The sequence below is a fragment of the Leptonychotes weddellii genome, chromosome 5 (genome assembly GCF_054177405.1).
Source record: "Leptonychotes weddellii isolate Sample4059 chromosome 5, ASM5417740v2, whole genome shotgun sequence".
Taxonomy (NCBI): Eukaryota; Metazoa; Chordata; class Mammalia; order Carnivora; family Phocidae; genus Leptonychotes; species Leptonychotes weddellii.
In genome coordinates this window covers 129,119,534-129,131,568 of record NC_138373.1, presented here as the reverse complement: position 1 = coordinate 129,131,568, position 12,035 = coordinate 129,119,534, and the positions used below count along the sequence as shown (strand labels likewise).

The 12,035-nt window shown below is 34.1% G+C and overlaps 1 protein-coding gene and 1 non-coding gene across 2 annotated transcripts in view; one reads left to right on the top strand and one right to left on the bottom strand.

Annotated features, from left to right (window-relative positions):
* Positions 1–12,035, bottom strand: part of LRRIQ1 (leucine rich repeats and IQ motif containing 1) — a 181,256-nt gene that overhangs the window by 36,749 nt on the left and 132,472 nt on the right. The window lies entirely within an intron of this gene.
* LOC115938370 (U6 spliceosomal RNA) lies at positions 1,016–1,121 on the top strand. The gene has a single exon (XR_004073507.1). It is a non-coding gene; the product is annotated as a U6 spliceosomal RNA (small nuclear RNA).

Here is a 12,035-nt window from a genome sequence, read left to right as displayed (position 1 = left end):
ACCCAGCAAAAGGAAATAATCAAGATTAGATCAGGAATAAATGATATAGCAACTAAAAACAAACAAACAAAAAAACAATAGAACAGTCAATGAAACAAGGAGCTGATTCTTTGAAAAGATCAACAAAATTGATAAACCTCTAGCCAGACTCATCAGAAAGAAAAAAAAAAGAGAGAGAGGACCCAAATAATCAAAATTACCAATGAAAGATAAGAAATAGCAACCAAGACCACAGAAATACAAACAATTGTAACAGAATATTATTAAAACCTATATGACAACAAATTGGACAACCTAGAAGAAATGGATAAATTCCTAGAAACATATAACTTACCAAAACTAAAGCAGGACGAAATACAAAATTTGAACAGCCCAATAACTAGCAATGAAATTGAATCAGTAATCAAAAACTTCCCAACAAACAAAAATCCAGGACCAGATGGCTTCACAGGCAAATTCTACCAAATATTTAAAGTAGCTAATACCCATTCTTCTCAAACTATCCAAAAAAATAGAAGAGGAAAGAAAACCTCCAAATTCTGTGAGGTCTCTTTCACCCTGATACCAAAACCAAATAAAGACACTACAGGCCAATATCTCTCATGAATATAGATGCAGAAATCCTCAATAAAATATTATCAAACCAAATCCAACAATACACAAAAAAAATTATACATCACAATCAAGTAGTATTTATTCCCAGGATGCAAGGGTGGTTCAATAGTCACAAATCAATGTGATATGTCACATCAATAAGAGAAAGAATCAAAACCATATGATCACACATTGCTACTTTATCTGTTTATCAGGGACAGGGAACTTTAGTTTTAGATCTTATATGATGAGAATAGACAATAATCTTTGCAGTAAACACACATCTTACTTAGGGTTTTCTAAATCCCACAGTCAGCAATTGCAGGATAAATTAAATATATAGAAAATCATTTGCTGAATATCAGCTACAAGGTGAAATATAGTCTCTTAAAAGAATTCAGTTCTAAATGTTATATTAATAGTGCTTGCTTCGGCAGCACATATACTAAAATTGGAATGATACAGAGATTAGCATGGTCCCCACACAAGGATGACACTAAATGCTGTATTAATAATTCACAGATACTGATTTTAACAATAGCCAAATGTGATTTGACATAAACCACAGCTGTGCCATTTTGCCTTACTAATGGATGTGCCCCCTCCCCAAATTATTTGGTACAATAAGATTCTGTAAATCAAGCATTTTTTTATTCTTATCAGTTTTTGGACAGAAGTAAGGTATAAAGTCCTAAGCCCTAAATTAATAAATTTTTTGTTATATTATTATTTCAGAGTTCTCATTTCCTCTAAACTATCTTTATTATCTGTAGTTTTTAGCACTTCTAATTTCTCTGTCCCAACAGAGATTTATAGACCAACAGTTAGTAGACACCCTCTGGGTTAACTCTTAACCCCTCCTTTCTGGGTCTTCCCCCTTTCCTCCATGCACATATTGTAAAGAGACTCCCAGTGGGCATGTTTACTAAAGGGTCACAGTTGATGGGATCATGGGTGGGAAGCATATTTGCCAAAAAGGGTCACATAAGGTGACCCAATCTGTTGGTCTGGGGGAATGGGTAGAGCTGATTGAATTGATTCATTCTGTTGCTCTGATGGCTGGAGCATTAACATTTAAATTTGGAATTGTTGAGAATAGTATTTTTGACCCTGTGGCCTGGGAAGCAGAGAGCCGGTCAATAGTGAGAGGGAAGAGTAAAGCCAGAGACAAGTGAGAAAGAAATCCTGAGGGTATAGAAGGCTCTAACTCTCTTGCTTCCTGAAGTTCAATTGCAGCTCTATTAACCCTCCCCCCATTTTTAATTATGCTAGTTCAAAAAGGCTACCATAATTGCAGTCCCAAAATTCCTAGATTTGTATTATTAGGGAGACAATGTATATATCTCTGATATTCAGTTATCTGTGATTTCTAGCACCTGAATTTCTGCTCTGCAAAAATTAATACTTAAATATAGTTATAGAGACCTGTAGTAGAAGAGTATAAAATTTTCATCCCTCAGATTACTGTTGATGTAATGAAGCTCCACTTAGATATGTTGAGTATTTGTTTGAAGAGATCAAATCTGTAACCCACCCAATAACATTCTAGACCCCTGACCATGTGTCAGGCTTTCTTCTAAATATGTTAGATGAATTATCTCAGTTAATCCTCACAACCACTCAGTGAAGTAGGTACAGTTATAACCAGGGATGAAAAGGGAGGCACAGCAAGAGTTTAGTGAGTTGCTCACAGGTAGTAATGCTGGGTCAGGCACTCAAACCTGGTGGTCTGACCAAGGCGTTTTTGTTTTTTGGATTTTTTTGGACCAGTAAATTTCTCCCATTTATGCATTTAATTATTTTTAACTGAAGTATAGTTGACATATAATATTATATTAGTTTCTGATGCATAACATAATAATTTGACAATTGCATGCATTATAATATGCTCACCATAATAAGTGTAGTTACCATCTGTCACCATACAAAGTTCTTACAATCTTATTGACAATATTCCCTATGCCGTACTTTACATCCTCATGATTTTTTATTGTATAACTGGAAATTTGTACCTATTAATCCCTTTCACCTATTTTATGTATCCTCCTCTGGCAACCATTAGTTTGTTCTCTGTATTTATGAGTCTGTTTCTGTTTTATTTTGTTTATTTGTTTATTCATTTGTTTGTTGTCTCAGTTCATATATAATGAAATCATATAGTATTTGTCTTTCTCTGTCTGACTTATTTCACTTGGCATAATGCCTTTTCGGTCCATCCATGTTGTTATGAATGGCAAGATTTCATTGTTTTTTATGACTGAGTAATATTACATTGTATATGTATATACCATAACTTCTTTATACATTCATCTATCAGTGGACGCTTGGGTTGCTTCTATACCTTGGCTATTATAAATAATGCTACAGTAAACATCAGGGTACATATATATATAAAAAACTCCATATGATCATTTCAATAGAGGCAGAAAAAAACATTCAACAAAGTACAACATCCATTCATGATAAAAATGCTTTGCAAAGTAGGCCTAGAGGGAACAAATCTCAACACAATAAAAGCCTTATATGAAAAACCCACAGCCAACACCATACTCTATGGTGAAAAACTGAGAGCTTTTCCTCTAAGGTCAGGAACAAGACAAGTTTGTCCTCTCTCACCACTTTCATTCAACATATGCTCATGGATTGGCATAACAAATATTGTTAAAATGTCTACACTACCCAAAGCAATCTACACAATTATTGCAATCCTTTCAAAAATACCAATAACATTTTTCACAGGACTAGAAAAAACAATCCTAAAATTTGTGTGGAACCATAAAAGACCTCAAATAGCCAAAGCAATCTTGAAAAATAAAACTGGAGGCATCACAATTTCACACTTAGTTATATTATAAAGCAGTAGTAATTAAAACAGTATAGTACTGGCACAAAAATTGACACATCGATCAATAGAACAGAATAGAGAGCCCAGAAGTAAAGCCATGGTTATATGGTCAATTAATCTTTGACAAAGGAGGAATGAATATACAATGGGAAAAAGACAGTCTCTTCAACAAATAGTGTTGGGAACTGAACAGCCACATGCAAAAGAACGAAACTGGACCACTCTGACTATACACAAAAATAAACTCAAAATGGATTAAAGGGTTAAATGAGAGACCTGAAACAATAAAAATCCTTGAAGAGAGCACAGGCAGTAATCTCTCTGACATCGGCCATAGCAAGATTTTTTAGATAGGTCTCCTAAGGCAAGGGAAATGAAAGCAAAAATAAACTATTGGGACTACAACAAAATAAAAAGTTTCTGCGCAGCAAAGGAAACAACAAAACCAAAAGGCAACCTACTAAATGGGAGATGATATTTGCAAGTGACATACCTGATAAAGTGATAGTATCCAAAATATAGAAAGAACTGATACAACTCAACACTCCAAAACCAAATAATCCAATTAAAAATGGGCAGAAGACCTGAACTGACATTTCTTCAAAGAAGATATACAGATGGCCAACAGAAACATGAAAAGATGCTCAACATTACTTATCATCAGGGAAATACACATCAAAACTACAATGCAGTATCACTTCACACTTGTCAGAATGACTAAAATCAAAAACACAAGAGAAAAGAAGTGTTGAAGAGGTGGAGAAAAAGGAAGCTTCTTGCACTGTTGGTGGGAATGCAAACTGGTGCGGCCATTATGGAAAACAATAGGGAGGTACTTCAAAAAATTAAAAATAGAACCACCATAGGATCCGGGAATCACACTACTGGGTATTTACCCCCAAAATTCTAAAACACTAAATCAAAGGGACACATGCACCCCTATGTTTATTGCAGCATTATTTACAATAGCCAAACTATGGAAGCATCCCAAGTGTCTGTCAATAGATGAATGAATAAAGAAAATGTTGTATATACATACAATGAAATATTATTCAGCTATAGAAAAGAATGAAATCTTGCCATTTGCAACAACATGGATACAGCTAGAGAGGATAATACTAAATGAAATAAGCCCATCAGAGAAAGACAAATACCATATGATCTCACTCATACATGTAATTTAAGAAACAAAACAAATGAGCAAAGGGAAAAAAGAGAGAGAGACAAACCAAGAAACAGACTCAACTATAGAGAACAAACTGATGGTTACCAGAGGGGTGGTTGGTGGGGGGATGAGGGAAATAGGGAATGGGGATTAAAGAACATACTTATGATGAAAAAAATAAAATAAAATGAAAATTAAGTAAAAATATACAATCGTGATTGAAAACAAAAAACGAAAAAAAAATAAACTCGTACCTCAAAAAAAAAAAAATGTCTGTATTTCGTTCTTATTCTGGTGAATTTCAGTTTGACAGTAACTTTCATTCATACAACTTTCAGATCATTAAAGATATCCTACTCTCTTCTACCTTCTCTTGTTGGTTTTAAGACATCAGCTGTCATTCTAACTACAACTTCATTGATAATATGTGTCCTCTTTTTCTAAGATTTTTTTGTTTTCTGTTGTATAAAGTTTTACTCTGAGGAGTAGCTCTGGATTATTTTTTAATTTATCCTGCTTATGATTCAATTTCTTGAATCTGTTGATGATGTTTGTTATCCAGTTCAGAAAATTTTTCAGTCATTATCTTACTGGATATGGCCATTGCCTCATTCTATCTTGCCTATCCTCCAAATTTCTATTTAGACATAATTAAACCTTCTCTAACTTTCTCTATATACTTTTATTTCCTATTTTTTTTCATCTATTGCCTTCTCTGCACTAGATTCTAGATAACGTTTTCACATAAAATTTTCAAGTTCATTATTTCTTCAGCTTTGTCTGATCTGCAGGTAAACCTGTATTATATACCTTAATTTCAATTATTTTATTTTTCATTTCTAAAATTTATATTCAGTTTTCTCAAATCTGCTCTCATTGCAGATATTTCCAAGATAGCTTCTATTGCTTAAAGTAAGCATATTTATCTTATAATCAGTGTCTAATAAATATTAATACAAATTATTTGTCCTTTTTCGTGATGTCTATTTTTCTATTGGTTTGACTCATAGTGCCTTATTTTATTATAAATAAAAATATATTTTTCCAGAGATGATATGATTTCAATTCTGTCAGCTATGTAGAGGTACTATCAGATTGCCATCATGTTACAATAAGTTCACATGTAAGATTGTTCTTAAATTATATTCTGAATTTATGTTTGTTTCAGAAAAAAAATTATCTACCCCTCTTTATTTTCCCACATGGAAGTTCTATACCATTTGTTAGCCCTCTAATTCTTTCACTTTTTCTGTCCAAATTTATTTCTCTATTCCAATATCATAAAACTCATATAATGCTTCTTTGTCCAAAAGTGTTTCTGCACTTTAAGTTTTAACAATTTTTTATCTTTTGCTTTCTATGCACTCACTGTAAGCATCTTTCCTAAAGTCAAGGTATCATTTACAACTAAAGGATTCTCAGTCTATATACAAGAAATACTAACCATAGTTGGCTTTCGATATATTTCACTAAGTTGGAAAAATAGGTTATTAAAATACTGCTTAGGGGAGCCTGGGTGGCTCAGTCGTTAAGCGTCTGCCTTCCACTCAGGTCATGATCCCAGAGTCCTGGGATCAAACCCCGCATTGGGTTCCCTGATCAGCGGGGAGCCTGCTTCTCCCTCTTCTACTCCCCGTGCTTGTGTTCCCCCTCTCGCTGTGTCTCTCTCTGTCAAATAAATAAATAAAATCTTTAAAAAATAATAAAATAAAACAAAATAAATGATGCAAATTTAATATAGCTTGGTGAGGTGGAGAGAGAATTGAATTACAAATTACAAACCACTTCAAATCTTAGTTTCATCAATTGTAAAGTGGGAATAATACATGTCTTGCCAATCTGTGAGGCAAACTTATGAAATCATTTATGTACTGTAAATAAGAAACTTCTATCACTTCTTGTTTCTGGTGGATGCAAACCTTAGAAATGGCAATTTTGATTTTTGAGCCAAGGTCTGCATGATTTCAAGACTTTTTTCTCTCTCTGTAATAGAAAATTGCATGTTTCCTGGGATAAGGTTTATTTGTGCTAATTCACATAACACCTCTCTTAAAATCATAGCTGCATCCAGGCAAATTTGACACACTGTTACAGTCCTAAAATATTTTAAGTTAGTGTTTCTTAAAACTATAGTTGATAAGCAGTAAGTACACACTCATGGTTACTGACAGAATTCCGCAACACAAATCAATCAAGAAGATGGGATAAAGTTCGCAAATCCTTTCTTTCTTCAATTGAGAAATTAAAATTTTTCTACGTCAAGAACTCTGAGGGTTGTGAGATTTGATCATATTCTCAGGTAGAAGGCTAGCCTGGCACTGTTTTATCAATGTTGGCAGAAGACACAAGACTCCTGGGCCAGGGACAAAGGGCTTTATTATTCAGAGCATAGCAAGCAACATGAGTATCGGCATATTTGTGGTAGTTCCCTTTGCCCCTTAATCTCAACAAGCGTGAAATGAAGAAAGTCCAGGTAGATACTAAGCTCAAGGTAGGTTTGTGTCACAGCTGAAGCATCCTAAATTTAGAGAGCTAAGTATCTTATAATGGGTTACAAATCAGCTGCTTTTTGTACTGATGAGAAAACATTACCTCTGTTACACTGGACATCAAGCAAATCAGCCTTTTGCTTCAGAGGGGATACCATCTTTATCAAGTAAGGCTGTTCGGTCTATAAATATTTTTTTAAAAGATGGTCTGGAAAAAAAGGGTGGTTACTGCCACACTTCCAGAACATTTAGAAATGCCAGAGAATTGTCTCATGATACTACCACTGGTCATTTTTGAATGTGAAGCCAGTAAAACCTCTCCTTTCCTTCTATTAGAATTCAGACTAAAGTACCCCCATAGAAATAGTTAATCTAACCAAATATAGTATATCTTATTAATGTCTATGATTTTGTGTTCAACTTGTAAATTTTTTTCTCTCTATAAAATTGTTTTCCTAATTTGAAAAACAAACAAATAACTAAGCCAAACCATTTACATTTAAGTTTTAAAAGGAGAAAACAAAAAAGGAAAAGAAAAAAAAATCAACAAGTTCTAATATCTTCAGGTCAAAATATGCTGTTTTATAATTTTTTTGGAGCACAGAAACATAAGTAGCTAAAAATTATTTGAGATTTTCAGTGAACATAGATAAGAAGTTTGCTTCAAATAGTCATAAATTTACTTATTCTCCAAATGTGTGAAAAAGCTATTATTCAGAAACCATTTCCCATAATAAAAGTACAGCATTACAGAATACTGTGGGTTTTTTTTTTTTTTACCAATTCAAACATAATTTTTATGGCTAGCATGCTCATTGTGCTTTTCCATAATTTAATATCTGAATAGGTTTAGTAGAAATTTACAAATTCCTCTGAGACCAAATATGGAAAACTTTATTTCACAATTACTCCTTATTTTCCAAAAGTTATCCACAAGAGAAAAAGAAATTCTGTGTTATTTATTACAGCTGGTATATTAAGAACATTTTAAAAATGTCATTCATTTCCATATTCAGAAACATGACATTAAGAAGTACTTCGTGGGAAAATATGGCTTCCTGATAAAGAGTGGAAACACTGTGGCTTTGGAGTCAACCAGATGTAGGTTCAAATTCATACTATTCTTACATAAGCTCAAAACCTTAGCTTCAGGGGCACCTGGGTGGCTCAGCTGGTTAAGTGTTTGCCTTTGGCTCAGGTCATGATCCCAGGGTCCTGGGATCGAGCCCTGCATGGGGCTCCCTGCTCAGTGGGGGAGTCTGCTTCTCCCTCTCCCTCCCTCCCCACTTATGCTCTCTCTCTCTCACTCTGTCTCTCAAATAAATAAATAAAATCTTAAAAAAAAAAAAAAACCCTTAGCTTCTTTCTCAAAAAAAAAAAAATGGGGATAATTAAGTTTTTCTTACAAGGATGTTGTGAACATACAATGAGATACATAAATTCCCTAGAGAGTATTCTGGTTGTTCAACAAATAGCATTCCATTCTCCTTTCTCCTGAAGCAGCTATCTCAAAATATGAAGACTAAATCTTAGACATTAATTCCTTGGGTATAGATATTTACTAGAGCTCCTCATCACATTGTCCAATTACTAACCTAAGGATAGGGAATTAGTCTTTATGTATTTATTTAGCTATACTCAAAGATAAATTCACAAATGAAAATGGATTTCTTTCATAATAAAGAAAAAACAATCACTTTCTTTCAAATAAGAAAACTAAGATTCAGAAAAGTTCAGTGATTTACCCAGGATGCAACAGCTAGTTAGTGACAAATCAGGAACCTTCTTCTAAGTCTTATACTTTTGCCCTTTTCCTTATATTGTGAATACGAAGGCAATTGGTGAGTTTCGAGTTGTTTGAGAACACAGCTGAGTGTGTTCCACATTCACAGAGGTCGAGAACACTCATTAATATATTCTTTTGAGTTGTAGAGCCAGAAGACAGAAAGAATTTCTTAAGTCTCTACAGAAAAATGCAGGTACTTTAGGTCATGTGAGTATTGAGTAAATCTCAGGTCTATAACATTAGGTAACAATCTAAAATAGGGGCACCTGGGTGGCACAGTAGGTTAAGCTTCTGACTCTTGATTTCAACTCAGGTCATGATCTCAGGATCCTGAGATCAGAGCCCCCAGTCAGGCTCTGAGCTGGGCATAGAGCCTGCTTAAGATTCTCTCTCTCCTTCTCCCTCTGCTCCTCCCCCCACTTTCTCTCTCTCTCTCCATATCTAAAAACAAACGAACACAAACAAAACAGAGTGTGCTGTCTTTGGAATTTTTTTTTAAGATTTTATTTATTTATTTGAGAGAGAGAGTGCACATGAGCAGGGGGCAGTGCCAGAGGGAGAAGCAGACTTCCCACTGAGCAGTGAGCCTGACGCAGGGCTCAATCCCAGGACCCTGGGATCATGACTTGAGCTGAAGGCAGCCGCTTAACCAACTGAGTCACCCAGGCATCCCTTGTCCTTGGAATTTAATAGCTAATTGTATAGATAATGCATAACAACAGTACACCAGGTTCAGTAATTTTTTTCTTCCTATTTAATTTTATATTTAATCCACCTATTACATTTATATCAATTATAGTTAATTTTTATGATTTTATCAGTCATATTTCATCTAGAATTCCTACCCAGTTTTTTCAAAGCTTCCTAATTTTACCAATCTTTTGTTGATTCATTATACTTTCAAAGCCATTTTTAGGTGTAGAAATAGCAAATATTTTATGTATTTCATCAAATTAAAGATGACTCTTTTTATTTATATTCTATATCTGATAATTCTACTACCTGCCTGGTTCAATGGACTAATTTTATAGTTTCTTTTTTCTGTTGATTTCACTCTACTAACTTGTTTTCCAAGGTGTTTAGTGATTTTGTTATTGTTTTAGTTTATGATCTTTAGATCTATATTAATGAAAATTTTTAGAGGTGTGAGTTTAAACTATCCAACTCAGAAAGATTTCTGACTGCTTCTGCCAGTTTCTAGAGGGTACATCCCCCCTTACCCTGAAGAGATAACTCTTAGGCAATTACCTGCTACATCTATATATTTGTGTTTTCTTTCTTTTTATAATTTTTATAACTTAATATTTTTAATTTTATTTTTAATAAAAATTATTTATACATATAATTAAGGTGTGCAACCGGATGGTTTTATATACCTATATGAAGTGAAATGATTACTATAGACAATCAACATATCATATCCTCACATAGTTGTCATTGTGTGTGCGTGTGTGTTGAAAGCAATTGAAATCTACTCTCAGCAAATTTTCAGTATTCGATACACAGCATTATTAACTAGAGTTATCATGCTGTACATTAGATATCTAGACTTATTCGTCCTTATATTCATGTTTTCTTGTCACTTCTGACTTCTGAGGAATTCTCTACCTTTGTTGTCAGCTAAAACTTTATTTCAAAATACTTTTTGGAGAATTGATGCTACACTAACTTCAAGACTCACTATAAAGTACAGTAATCAAGACAGTGTGGTATTGGTAAAAAGAACAGACAAATAGACCAATGGAATAGAATAGACAGCCCCCAAGCAGATCCCACACAATGCAGTCAACTGGTCTTTGATAAAGGAACAAAGGCAATATGATGGAGAAAAAGTAAATCTTTTCAACTATTTGTGGGAGAACAACTGGACATCTACATGAACAAAAGAGAGGGAGGGTTTTGGGGAGAGAGACAGAGACAGAGAATCTTAACACAGACCTTACACCTTCATAAAAATTAACCCAAAATGGATCATAGACCTAAATGCAAAACTCAAAATTTTAAAAATTCTAGGAGATAACAGAGTAAAAAGTCTAGGTGATCTTGGGTTTGGGTGATGACCATTCAGATACAAAATAATGCAGAAAATAATTAATTAAAAACTTCTGCTTTGTGAAAGACACTGTCAAAAGCATGAGAAGACAAGCCACAGACTGGGAGAAGATATTTGCCAAAGACACATCTAATAAAGGACTGTTACCTGAAATATAAAAAGAAGAGGGGAGGAGAGTGAGGGGATGGGTTAGCCTGGTGATGGGTATTAAAGAGGGCACGTACTGAATGGAGCACTGGGTGTTATATGCAAACAATGAAATCATGGAACACTACATCAAAAACTAATGACGAAATGTATGGTGATTAATATAATAAAATAAAATTTAAAAAAAGAACTCCTAAAACTCAGCAAGAAAACAACCTGATTTTAAAAATGGGTATGAATTTAAAACACTGAGATACCACTATATTCCTATATTAGATACCACTATATTCCTGTATTCCTATATTAGAATTGCCAAAATCCAGAACACTGACAACACCAAATGCTGGTGAGAACTTGGAGCAACAGAACTCTTATTCATTGCTTGACAAGAATGTAAAATGGCAGACACTTTGGAACAGCTTGGCAAACCTGTCTTTTTCTTACAAAACTAAAGACACTCCTACCATAGGATCCAGCAATCACTCTCTTTGGCATTTACTCCAAAACCTGAAAGCTTAGGTCTATACAACAACCTGCACATGGATGTTTACAGAAGCTTTACTGATAATTGCCAAAACTTGGAAGCAACCAAGATGTCCTTTAGTAGGTGAATGGCATGCATTCTGTTTGTTTCCAACTATGTGACATTCTGTAAAAGCCCAAACTATAAAGTAAAAAGATCAGTAGTTGCCTGAAGTTAAGGCAGAGGGATAAACAGGTGGAGCACAGAGAATTTTTCGGGCAGTGAAACTATCCTGTAGGATACCATAATGATGGATACATATAAAAATGCAGACTTTTTTGTTTCTACATTTTATGCTGTCTTTCTGAGGCTACATAGTATTGGAAAGACATACTTCTTACACTTCTCAATAACTTGAAATCATAAACCATATAATTGTGTTATATTGCTTTGTAGTATTTTTCTTCATTCTTCAATCACTTCCTACTTCATC